Source organism: Plecotus auritus, assembly GCF_963455305.1.
Source record: "Plecotus auritus genome assembly, chromosome: 8".
In the NCBI taxonomy this organism is placed as follows: domain Eukaryota; kingdom Metazoa; phylum Chordata; class Mammalia; order Chiroptera; family Vespertilionidae; genus Plecotus; species Plecotus auritus.
Window position 1 is genome coordinate 117,482,473 of NC_137782.1, and position 12,280 is coordinate 117,494,752.

Genomic DNA, 12,280 nt, shown 5'->3' on the forward strand with positions numbered 1-12,280 from the left:
GCCGCACGCGCGACCCCCGCCCACGGCTGGCGCTGCGGGCCTGGCCAGACAGGACCGGCCACGAATTGGTAATAACTGGTGTTTGAGCGGTACCCTAGCACACTCCGAAAAATAAACATGTTTGGGTTTTTTTGTTTTGTTTTGTTTTGTTTGTTTTTTCTTTTAGGAAATATTTAAGCAAACCAACCGGCCATGTATCTGAAATGGCAAGTTTCAAGTTTAAAATCTTAACACAAATACTTAGGCTTTGCCAACCTTGGTGTAGCACTTAGTGGAAACTCCATGGATTATCCCATCTAGCCCAATCTTCTAAATATGTCACCTGAACATTTAACTGAGATGTTGATTTTTTAGTTTTGCTTTACCGTTAGAGGCATACTCTTAGTTCCACTTAAAGGTTTGTGTTATTTACAGATTTTAAATAGGGTAAAGAGCATACTGAACTTTTGATTAGGTTTCTAACTTAGAGTCTAAGCGGTGAAATGACATTTGGGTCGACAATGGACCAAATATACCACAGAGGTCCTCTAGGATTACACAGTAATGGAGCTGAAAGATTCCTATCGCCCGGTGCCGCGTAGCTGTTCTGTTCTAACATCTTAGCACAAGGTATTCACGTGTTTGTGGTGATGCTGGTGTCCACAGACCCGCTGCGCTGCCAGTCCCGTCAAGTCTGGCACCTGTAATTACAGCAGTAGGCTGCACCGTCTAGGTCTGCGTGAGTGCACTCTGATGTTGGCACAATGCTATCTCACCGAGCCATTTCTCAGAATGCATTCCCTTTGTTAAGCAGCACGTGCCTGTACTTTGACATCTTATGATTAGGAAAAAGGAAGAGCTTTCCTTCTCTAAAATTACTAGAACCCATTGCATCTGATTCTTATATGTAGTATATTTAAAAATCTAGAATCTGGCAATTCTTTGGGAATAGAAATAATCAAAAGTACACATTGTACATACAAATTGCTGAAGTTCTACCGATGGACTAATGTGGTCTGCTTTCGGCAGCATTCCAAACACTTCAACACACACAATACAGAAGCAGAAATCACAAACATCACAGAAATTTGAAAATTTAAAATATCTAAATATCTGGCAATTTTTGAGAGGGATAAAAATGATATTTCGATAACTTTGGTACTGTAATGATAAAAGTAGATTGCCAGAAAGCATTAAACATACAGTAATTTTTATAAAGTAAAAAAAAAAACTTAAAAATTATGCGTATGTAAACTTGCACTTGACATTTTTCATGATTTATTTTTACATTGTCTTACTAAAATAAGAAAATTCTAGGCATGGGTTGAGAAGTTTCCCACTCAATATCTGTAGACAAACCAAAGATGAGGTTTTGCCTAGGAGCCTAAAATAATTTTTGTGTGTGTGTGGAAGAAGAAAATCTGTTCTTTGTTCACAATATATAGAATTATGTATTCTATGTATTGAAGAAACCATGTCACCAAATTCAGGTGTCAAAATAATTTTGCCAGTAAGGAACTTTAAAAATAATGAAAATTTAAAACACTGAATCAAGTTAAAAAAATTTTTTAAAGAATTCTTTGTAAGATTTATTAACAGCTTAATAGGAACCAAAGATTAAGTAGTAAGCTTATTTTCTATTAGGACTAAGAAAATATTTTCTAGTAATTTCTGAAACAAGGTTAGCTTAAGTGACAGCATTATTCTGAGGCAAAAAGATGTGTTTTCCACACTTTTTTTTTTTTTTTGGTCAACCTACATGAAAAAAAAAATCTACATAAAAAAAAAAAAGTGAACTAGGAGTCAGAAGAAATGGTTCTAGCTCCAGCTTTGATAACACTTAGCTTTGTGAACTTGAGCAAGTCTGGTTTCTTAATTGATAAGAGGGTTCTGCAAGAATGTTTCAAGTTCTCCAAGATCTGGTTCTCAATCATCTATGGAGAGCTTTTTCAAAGGTGTTGATGTCATTGCGATGTCTAAACCTCAGCCTGTGTTTAAGTTTTTAAAAGCTCAAATTATGCTAATACCTGGTAATTTGAGAACTACTATACTAGATCAGTGTTTTCCAAACTTAGCTAATCATGCAGTCACTTTGAGGAATAAAAATTTTTGTCCTGCTCAGAGCAATTGAATCAGAATTTCTGAGGAGAATTGTGGTAATCTGTATTTTTAATAGGCTCCCCTGAAGTGATTCTTAAGAAATTGGGGGAAAAATGGACTAATATGTGGAATCCCCAAATATTCCTTGCTTCTATGTTACAGTTACACTGTAATAAAAGTTTCTGTTAATTAGATGGTGAGGATATATGAATTCTGGTATTTGTGGCTATGCATTGTCTCAAGGACATTCTATTTCTGACATTCCTGAAAATGAAGGTATATTGTGAGTGCAGGAAAATCTATGATTTTTATTCACAACTACTTTGATTATACAAGTTAAAATATTACTATTATACTATATATGCAAATGAGATTCTAAATGGAAATTCACATAATGCACATTTTTTTTCTCTTTAAATGTTTTCTTGTACATGTTTATTTAGTGAATATTTTGCACAAGATTTGTTTGCCAAATGAGTTAACTTTTTTTTGAAAAAATACCCATTTGGTGTACTTTCCTCTAAATATAGGATGGGACGAAAGTAGGTTTAGAGTTCACATGGAAAATTTTATAACAAATAATAATACAAGAATGAACTGTGTTTTGCATACTCACCACTGTAAACCTACTTTTGCCCCACTCTGTATTTTCATGCCTGGGGTGAAAACACTATTTTTATAAAGTGTTAACAATATTAAAATACTTATAAACATGTAGACATATAGAATATTAATTAGTAAGTAGAGGGCTTCTGCCTAGGTCTTTAGAAATAAATAATAGAGGTTGGGAGAAGTCAAAGGGAGATGAAATTCTTGTTTCTTTTTTCATTCATTTCTTCCTTTCATCCAGTTCTCTTAGGCACAACTCCAGCCACCTAGCTTTATATTGTAGCTGACTATTGTCTCAATTAAGACAATCCACAAACAACTCCTAAAGGTTAAATACAGAGTCCTTACTTTAGACATATCCGCAGTAGAATAGGAAAGGTTAATATACATCCAAGTAACTATTGTACAATTTTCTGAAATATGCTAAAGGTCAAAAGTTTTACAGGGCCATCATTGGGGAAAAAGTTTAACGTGAGCAGTTTATATAAAGCTTAAGATTCTGTCTTTCATTGATAAGAAGGTATGGTTAATCCTTTCTTCTGGGAAGAGGTTATTTGCTCGTTATAAACAACTTTCCTACCTTCTTTCCCTCTTCTCCCGCCTCCTACTTTTCTTCCTCATGTAAAACAAGAACAACAGAACTCCACCTAGTCAGAATGGTAGGAGTTTGTATCTCTCCCTCACCCCCACAGGATGATGGGAACCTTGCTGGGAGACTTGGAGAATCTGGAGAAGTGAGGTTGGAGAAGATGATTACACGTTCCCTTTGTAATAGGGCTTTCATTTGATTCTCACGTTAATCCCAGTAGGTAGTATAGCATTACAGTGTGTCATATTTATTTGATATCTCACAGGTAGAGCCTAGATAACCAGGAATGCAAACTCCTACCTGAAGTATTAATGCAGTACGCGCTAGCCTTCACTTCTTGAATTGTTTGGGATTGTAATGTGCTAGTATTGTGTGTGTGTGTGTGTGTGTGTGTGTGTGTGTGTGTGTGTGTGTGTGTGTGTGTGTGTTTGTGCACGCGCACTAGTATTTTAAGAGAGCCCTTTCATTCTTAATAAAACCTGGGTTCTGAGCTTAGTTTTTTCCTCTAACTTGTTTAATGCTTTTTTCTTTTCCATGATTTTTCTTATTTCTGAAATCATCTAGTTTTAATAAGTCACTAATTTTAATTAAATTACAGATGCAACTTCTTACATCAGCATTCACTCAGTGCTCCGTACAATATCTGGTTTATAAATTAGTATGTTTACTGAAGTAAACATCTGCCCTCCTTAGGCTATTAGTCAATTAATTGTATTCTTAAGTGTACAATTCAGTGGTATTAAGTACATTCATATTGTTCTGCACCCAATCTCCAGAATGCTTCATCTTGAAAAACTGAAACTATCATTTTTTATTCCTGAATCTGCTAATTCAGCTATTACTAAAACTATCAGAGTGAGTTTTTCTTTAGCCTAAAAACCTCAGACATCATGTACAGGTTTGATGTAGGAAAGCACTTGACTGTTACGAAGACATTTTTCTTTTCCTAGCCCCTTATACACAAGTTATTTCATTCACTTTTAAATTTCGTTCATTAAATATTTTATTTTTAAATATATTTTTATTGATTTCATAGAGGAAGGGAAAGGAGAAAGAGATAGAAACAATAATGAGAGAGAATCATTGATCAGCTGCCTCCTGCATGCATCCTACAGGGGATCCAGCCTGCAGCCCAGGCCTGTGCCCTGACCAGGAATTGAACCGTGACTGGGAATATAACCATGACCTCCTGGCTCATAGGTTGAAGCTTAACCACTGAGCCACGGCAGCTGACCTAAATTTTTATTTATCGGACATTTCTGTGCCAAATATAGTGATAAGTATTGGGAAAACAGTCTGAATACAACATCACTGAACTTGCTCTCCAGGATCTTAGGATCCAGTAGGAGAAACAGATTGGTTAATACATAGTGATAGCACCATGTATATTGGAGGTATGAACTGAATGCAGTGGTGGCACAGATGGGAGCATCTGGGAGGCATCACGGGATAGTCAGGTCTGGAGGGTGAGTAAGAGTTTTGGCCAAGCAGAGGCAGAAATATATGAAAAGTATGAAGAAATGAAATGGTAGATTCACTGGGTAGGAAGAGTGTTAGTATGTGGAGTGTGTACAACATATTTTGGATAATGAGGAAAAAGACTTAAATGAATAAAGATCTTGTCAAAGTTTTTTCAGCAGGAGAGCGATCAGATACATTTTTGGGTATGATATCTTGGAGGCTAGGAGACAGTAGACTACTGAAAGAGATTAGAAGACAAATTAGGGAGCTTTCAATCACTTTCATTAATGTTAAGCACTTAATATTTAGTATTGTTCTATGCTCAGGGAAGATAGCAGTAAAGAAAATAATCCTTTACCTAATGGATCTTACATTTTCTTTGGAGACAATAAACATGAAAAACAAATGTGTTAGGTGATAAAGTAGGTAAAGGAAAGTAAGAGTATACTAAATTAGGACATTTAAAAACTTGAATGAAAGAGTGCTGCAGGATTTGCAAACAGATGGATTTCAAGCCTAAAATCCGAGAGGGTGTTTCAAAATATTTGTTTGAATGCCATCAGGCTTGATTTGTGTTCTTCAACCTCCACAGTACTATCACTCATACTTTATCTGCAAAGTTAGCACCTACGCAAGGTCGGCTTCACTCATTAGGTGACCTGCCTGACCACTTGTTACACCGTGAAGTTAGTTTTCACCTGGACAGACTGGCAATCTACCTACCAGAAAACGTCACAGAGATGGTGACTTTGAATTTACCAGGTCAAGCCTCCACTCTAAGGCTTCCAGCATATTCTTTTGTTCATAGGTGCCCCCTGGATTTGTATAACATAGTGGTCCTGCTTTAGTTTTTCAGATTCAGAAACTGATCAGTCTCATAGCTTATCAGATTTGGGGATGTTAATTCATCCTCAAAAATAATAACAATGGGTAACATTTATTTGGTGCTTAGTGTATGAGAGTGCTTTACATGAATTATTTAATTTAATCTTCACAACAACCCAAGGAAGTAGTCTCCATCTTTGCAAATGAAGAAACAGATACTAAGAGATTGCTAAATTTTCCAAGGTCACAGAGTAAATCAGTGGGAAGGAACTCAATCTAACTCCAGAGCTCAAACTTGTATAAGGGAGTATATTCTCTTCATGTAGAAGGATATTTGAAAAACTAAATTATTAAAAGTTGCCTAATAAACAAGAGCATGGGATTAGAACAAGGCAGTTGATTATAAATGACTATGATTTTAAATGGCATTAGGCTCAGATAAAGTGATATTTCCATCTTACATCTACCAAGTAGATTCTTGCTCCCATATGCCTTACAGGATATCCTCACTCCTAGGCAATGCTTCCCTGGGCACTGGCCACATTTGTCTTTCCATGTTTCCTTTTCATCACTTTCATTACTAACTAATCCTCATTTCTGACAGGTAAATTTATTTTCATTGCATGTTAATATCTTAAATTTTAGTCATCTTTTTACTTGGTCCTGTGTTTCTGACTTTTTAATCTCCATTCTGGTTCATCTTGTTTTGGTTTTATAGTTGAACTTTCTGAGGGCATTTTAAAAAATACTTTTATTGATTTTCAGAGAAAGTGGAAGGAAGGGGGAGAGAGAAAAACATTGATGTCAGAGCATTGATTGGCTGCCTCCTGCACACCCCTGCTGGGGATGGAGCCCTCAACCCAGGTGTGTGCTCTTCACTGGGAATTGAACCAGCAATCTTGAGCTGCACACTGGCCAAGGCCTGAGGGCATTCTTATTTCCAATCTTTTTCAGGTGTTTGTGTCCTGGAAGATATACTTGACTGCTGATGCCATGTACCAACCCAGACAGTAGTCATTGGATGACATTAGCAAAAGCAATTTCAATAAATTACTATCACTCTTGCACAGAGCAACTTTCTCTATTATAAAATTATATATGCTACTTTTCTTTATAATATAAGTTTGTGGCTTAAAACTTTAAATGAACTGTTTTAATACTTAAACTTTCACAAATCATAGCCACATTCTTGAGTGGCAAATAAATGACGAAAGCAAATTCCACAGAGTTTTTAAAAGGAGAGCTAAGTTAATTATCATTTAAATTATACATAAAACCATTGTGAAAATCAATAATCTATTATAAAATTGATAGAAAAATTAAAAACCTATGTTTAGAATTCAGAATACTCAGTATTTTACATATATTGTCATTTATAATTCACATACTTTAATTCATTTGGTCCATATGACAATATTAATATCTTCATTTTATAGTTTAGGAAACAGATTCAGAGGGTAAATAACTTTTTTTTTTAATATTTTATTGATATTTTACAGAGAGGAAGGAAGAGGGATAGAGAGTTAGAAACATCGATGAGAGAGAAACATCGATCAGCTGCCTCCTGCACACCTCCCACTGGGGATGTGCCCGCAACCAAGGTACATGCCCTTGACCGGAATCGGACCTGGGACCTTTCAGTCCACAGGCTGACGCTCTATCCACTGAGCCAAACCGGTTTCAGCCCAGAGGGTAAATAACTTGTCCAAGGTGACTAAATAGCTGAGTGAGAATTACAGTCTGTGTGTGGCATTCGGTTTCAGTCCTCTCTGTTGTTTCCATTGCCTCCTAATGATAGTAAATCTGCTATCAAATGCTGGGTTGGGTTTTGGACACTTAAGTGGTTTGGGGTTTTTATTGAGGTGTTATTTGATCACAGGTAATTTCATCCTAGTCATTATAAATTCATCTTATATGACAGCATTTTTCTGAATCTAAAACATTAAAAATTGAATTTATAAAGAATATGAATTTTTCATATAATCTAAGAGAATATGGAATAAATTTAACTAACTTAAATCTGCAAATTTTTAGCTATAAAAAACACAAGTTTCAGTCTGTTAAGGGAATTCATTGAAAATGCATAGAGATCAGAAGAACTGACAATATTTTATTGTTAGATCACTGGTACGTGTGTGGGGTTCAGTTCTTTATAACTTCTGCACTAGCTCATAAAGAAGGTTGTGTGTTGAACAACATAGGAGTCTGTTTAAAAATTATAGTTTGGGTAAGCAAATAAAAATGAAAGTGAATAATTTAAGTAAGAAATACCTACATCTTTTGACTGTATAAATATATTGCACCAAATATACATTTTTTAAATGCCTAATGTCCAAGTGTGAAAGCCAGTATTTGGCCAAAGCTGGGGCTGAAGCTAGCGTCATCATCATATATTAAATTTCTGGAATAGTTAATAAATCTTAAATATTCTTCAAATTATTATAATTTGTTTTAAAAGTTGTGGTCTAATTTTAAAAATAGGGCATGACAGTAGAATAACAATAATTTTCAACACTGCCTGTTGCTAGGTTGCTCCTGTGATTGCTGTAGTGCACATGATAGATCCTGAATAGAGGGTCATTTCAACTAATATTAGTGGAATACAAAATAGTTGGGGGAACTTTTTTTCACGAATACTTTCTTTTTTATATATTTTTAAATATCTGGAGGAAAGATGATTATGTTTCACATGACTTTAGAGTTTTTTCTCATGAAATTTTGCGGTAACAATGTTAACATTATGTTTGTAATTCACACATAAAAGATAAGAATTCCCAAATAGGATTTTTTTCTGGAAAGATTTATGGAGTTAAGTAATTAAAAATTAAACACCTTCTTTAGAAGTTATTTTGTTGAATGTCATGAATATTACTATGCCAAATAATAGAACAAAGTTAGAATTATGACAAAAATTTATTATTTTGCTTTGTATATGTCAATGGTCGGCAAACTCATTAGTCAACAGAGAGGCAAACCGCGGCTCGCGAGCCACATGTGGCTCGCAAGCCGCAGTTTGCCGACCACTGGTATATGTCATTTAAATTTTTAATCATTTTTTTAGCTTTAAAAGGATACAATATTTTTCCTGAAGTCATAATCTATCAGTATTATTACTCTCTTTTTTATTTGATTGTTTGAAAATTGTTACTTTATTGTGCCCTGGCCAGGAATCAAACCCAATATCTTTTGGTGCACCAATCAATGCTCAACCAACTGAACCACACTGGCTAGGGCCGAAAAGTAGCTCTTATAATCATCATTAATTGCAACCTTTTTCTCTTGCATCAGTATACATTTATACTTATCTAAGTGGTAAATTGTCAATATATCAATATATAAAGCACACAAGGAGATTCTCATTTTAAATTGTACCTAAAATATCTTCTTAACTTAGAAAATAAATATGCAGGTACTAACAATGAATTCAAATGACATGGCTTTCTTATATATGACCTTGTTACCCTGATTGGATAATACTGACCTAATGTCATGCAATCCCTGATCACGTCACATTCAGGGACACCAGAAGTGACTTGAAGCCAGCCAAGGCACAATGGAGAAACATGCTTTAGCTCGATACTTAAGCCAAAGCCTAATTTTGGAGCATCTTTTAAAAAAATTCTGCTATCACACTCCCCAAATCCTGAAGCCCCAGTACCTCATATTATAGTTAATCTGGTATCAGTTAATTTGGGAAGTTGGACACTTATAGACCAAGGGTCCTTTTTAGATATTGGATCAGAGGCAATTTCACTCAGCTCATTGTAGATTCATCCTTCAAGACTTTTTCAACTTTTGTTTGATATCATACCTAAAAGATTGCTTTCTGGCTTTCAAATTCTAAGGGTATTTTATTTGCTGGGATTTGTTTCTGTTGAATTTCTAGTTTCTCCAGTCTATACTGAAGAGCCTAAATTAAGAGGAGGAACTGAAAGGAAACGAAAGTAAGTGAATTTTAGCTCGGTGAGATATCCCAGATAATATATGAAATACGAAAAGAAAAAAATTTTAAATGTCTCAAAAAAAACAACCCAAAAAAACTATGGCCCTAGCTGGTTTGGCTCAGTGAATAGAGCGTCAGCCTGTGAACTGAAGGATCCTGGGTTTGATTCCGGTCAAGGGCACATGCCCAGATTGCGGGTTTGATCCCCAGTGTAGGGCATGCAGGAGGCAGCCGATCAATGATTCTCATCATTGATGTTTCTATTTCTCTCTACCTCTCCCTCTCTGAAAGCAATAAAAATATATTTAAAAAAAATAAAAGAACTATGGCAAGTGAGTTAACAGTTTTGAGTCATGTAATAGTCTGTCTCTGCTTATGGCATAAAGGCTGTTTGCGGAATGGAATGCTTTTCCTTCATGATGTCAAATGTACAAGTTTAAGGCTATATTTAAAAATTCTTAATTTTTCTTCTGGCATTGAATGGGGTTGGGGAATTAACATTTATCAGCAGCCAATTTTATTTAAATATTTTCAAAGGAACTCTTTGTAAATAAAATAGTTGGTGTGCCTTCCTATCTTACTAAATAGTACTGTTTTATCATTTTCTAAGTTACTTTGGGTCATCATGAATATCTGTTGTCACCATTGCCACTCTGACACTAGGTGCCTCATTCCATCTTGTATTTTGTTAAATTAAGGAGACTTTACAAATATGGTAGCTTTGACACACACTGTAGGAAAAGCAGAAATGCCCTCATGAACAGTCTTCAAACTTGGTGCACTTTAGCTTCCTTTTTGCTTTTCCTTGTTTTGGTAATTTTTCATTGTTATTTATTCTCTGAAGGAAAATATGGGCAATTTTCCCTTAGAATCCATGCCTCTTGGATTTATAACCTTCCCCAATTTCAATGAAAGTAACTGTAGTCTAGCATACCCATTTTATTCAAATGCATCTATTTCAAGTAAATCACAAGAGGAAAGGAAATTTTAGTTGAGGACTGTCTGCTAGGAATAGTGATAAGTGATTACCTAACTGTCTCAATCCTTAATCTGCAATAGTAAATTGGTTAATCCCATTTTAACTAGTATAGATGAGGAACCTGAGCATTGAGTGTGAGATAATTTGTTCAAGTTCATATAAGAACTTGTGAGATAATTTGTTCAAGTTCAAGGTAGTATAAGACTGGGAAGCAAGACTTGAACCCAGATCTTTCCCGCTTTAGAGCATCTGTTCTACCCTACTATGAGAGTAGAACTGAATACTTAAGTATTCAGTTTTAACATGCCATGAATTTAAAGCATTAATTCGTCCTTTTAAGAAATCTATTGTTAGTTATTGTTCTTGTTTAACATTCCTACTTTAATTTCCAGTTACAGGTGACTTCACTTTGCCAGAACCCTGAACCCTCATTAAAGGGTTTGTTTTAGGGTTGTTTTTGGTGGTGGTGGTGGTGGTGGTTGTGTGTGTGTGTGTTATTTTTTTTGGTTTGAGTCTTTAACTTTAGGTGAAAATTGCTATTCTGGCAGCCTCATTAGTATTCCACTCTTACCTGGATATTGGTGCTTAGCCCGGTTTTGTTTTAATTAAATAGCAAATCTTAGTAAAAACAGCATTTTTATTTTTTCCAGCATTCTCCTCTTTTCTTTCCCTCTTCTGATTTGGATGTGGAGGCTTTCACCTAGTAGGTTGTTACCTACCCTGCACCACTCTTGATCAACTTGTCTGAGATCTGAAATGAAGTAGGGAGACCCATTTTCCATCTCTGCATCATTTAAATATTGTTACCTCTTTTTAAAAAATCTGTATAATAAAAATTTTGACAATCTAACTGGCCTCGTCTGGCTACTATTTCCTGACAGTCATTAAAATAACTCCTGTGGAATTGAAGTAACTCATTTACTTTTGCATGTTAGAAATGCAGCTTTCAGATTTTAATAGTTCTTTGTATCATCTCTTAACACCTAAATGCTGCATCAATGAAATTTTCTTTTCCTGATATTTTATTATGAAAATTTTTAACATATAAAAATGTGGAAAGAATTTTACAGTAAACAGCCCCATATTCTGCCTACTAGTTGGTGAGGTTCTTAAATCTTTATATCAGCTACTGTGAAGTGTTTGGGATATTTGCAAGTTCTTCCTAAGAACAAACAGTGTGTAGCTGTTAAAGCAACATGGTTAAGATGATGGGTCTGGAAATCGAGTGCCTGGGTTTGGATTCTAGCTGTGACATCAGCTAGCAATTAGTTCAGCTCTTTGCCTCCTTTCTGTGCCTCATTAATTGGGATAATAATAGTATTTCATAGATTTCACATGACAATAAAATAAATGATCCAACATAGCTGGCAGCATAGTAAGTGCTCAATAATTGTTAATTATCACACTAGTTTGTGGTTTTTTTTACTGCAAATTTTGAATCGAGATGTAACTTCAGAATTATTTTATTATGAACACATTAGCTGGAATCAAAGATAGTGAAAGAATTACATAATAAAATATGTAGACTAAAAATTATTGAGCATTGTTTTTAAATTACTTGTTAAAGTCATGGATCCATAATCGTCCAACAGCCCGGTTTTTAAAGGTTCTGTTCCAGGTGGTATTTGGCCTTTGTGAGGAAAACAGCAAAGTTAACTTGTCCTCTTTTAAAGACAGAGCTAAAATGGCATCATTTACATTTCTTTTGTTCATGTCTATATTAGAGTGACTGCAGGGCTATTGAGACCAACTGGTACGCAATAGTGAGTGGTGGATGGTTCTACCTCTGAAAAAT

At 35.1% G+C, this 12,280-nt stretch overlaps 1 protein-coding gene across 1 annotated transcript in view; it reads left to right on the plus strand.

Annotated features, from left to right (window-relative positions):
- Positions 1-12,280, plus strand: part of ZC3H6 (zinc finger CCCH-type containing 6) — a 52,925-nt gene that overhangs the window by 580 nt on the left and 40,065 nt on the right. The window lies entirely within an intron of this gene.